A 1560-nucleotide genomic window follows, 5' to 3' on the forward strand; every position below is an offset into this window, starting at 1 on the left:
AGGCGTTCGGCATCATGCCTGGTTTATGTCTACTCTTCATATGCCATAGTTATCTAGTCTAAGTAAATCTAAATAACAGATACATGCACAATCTACAGCAATCACTACTTTTAGCCCCAGAAATTAAATACTGATTTTTCTTCTAGATCCAGACTCCTACCAGAAAATGACTATCATTTTCTCTCAGCACATTCCGTTGTCTTCTGTTTCATTACTGCTGCTGAGAAGCCTTTTATCATTCTTAAAAATACGGTGCTTGTTTCTTCTCTTGCCTGTTTATTTATATTTTAATTTATTACTTTGAAGTATTGGGGATTGAACCCAGGGTCTTCGCACCAAGCTACATCCCCAGACCTTTTAAAACTTTACAAATTTTGAGACAGAGTTCACTAAGTTAACCAGGCTGGGTTTGAATTTCTGATCCTCCTGTCTCAGCCTCCCAGCAGGCTGGAATTACAGGCATGGTCACCATGCCCAGTTCTTGCCCTTTTTAAAATCCTCTCTGTTTTTTGTGTTCCCTGGTTTCATAATTATATGTTTATAAATTTCTTTTTATTTGTCCACCTGGAATAAAGTACACTCTGTACATCTAGTTTTGTGTCTTTTATTAGTCCTAGAAAATTCTTAGTCATTGTCTCATAAAAACATGTTTTTTCTCACACTGTTCCTAAATTTCCTTCTGGAACTCAGATTACTGTCAGGCCTTGGCGTTGAATCCCCTCATTCCTTATTTTTGTATTTTTCTGTCTCTTTTTCTGGTCTACAGTTTGGATAAGTTTTTCAGCTCAATCTGCCTATTTCCTAATTCTTTCCTCCTCTGTTTAACCAAGCCATGTTTTAAAACAACTCTATATTTCATTTTCAGAAGTTCTATTTGATTATTTTAAAAAGCTACCTATCATTTAAAAATGAAAATCTTGGTCTTTGCTTATTTTTATATATCTTTTATTTCTTTTAATATCTTATTCATAATTATTTTATATTGTATACGTGATCATTCCAGTATCTCAAATTGAGGTGGAAGTGTGTGAATCTTATTTTGTTGCCAGGAGTCACACGCCTGTAATCCCAGCACTCGGGAGGCTGAGGCAGCAGGATCGCCATGAGCTTGAGGCCAGCCTGGACTACATAGTGAGTTCAAGGCCAGCCTAAACTATATAGCTAGACCCTGTCTTAAAAACAAAACAAAACAAAACAGTTAATCTTGTATTGTTGACTCTTGCCTTACTGGGCTTATTTTCTTTTTCTTGTTCAAATTGACATATAATAAATCTGTGGGGTATCAGATGATCTTTTTAATGCTTGTATATATTATGTGATATCAGATCTGAGTAATTAGCAATCTGTCACCTCAAACACTTATCATTTCTTTGTGATGAAACATGCAAGGTCCTCTGTCCTCAGTATTTGGAAATATACTGTACCGTAAATGATTATTAACCATAGCCAGGCAATTATACCATACAACACTAGAGCTTATTTCTTCTAACTATAATTTTGAGCCAGGCATGGTGGCACATGGCTATAATCCCAATACTGGGAGGCTGAGGCAGGAAGATC

General features: G+C 36.0%; 1 protein-coding gene across 1 annotated transcript in view; it reads left to right on the plus strand.

Moving 5' to 3' along the window:
- The window catches only part of Cep89 (centrosomal protein 89kDa), a gene marked incomplete in the record, with an annotated part of 66796 nt that overhangs the window by 63966 nt on the left and 1270 nt on the right, over window positions 1–1560 (plus strand).

This window comes from Chinchilla lanigera, unplaced genomic scaffold (assembly GCF_000276665.1).
Source record: "Chinchilla lanigera isolate Chin_1 unplaced genomic scaffold, ChiLan1.0 scaffold00067, whole genome shotgun sequence".
Lineage (NCBI taxonomy): Eukaryota > Metazoa > Chordata > Mammalia > Rodentia > Chinchillidae > Chinchilla > Chinchilla lanigera.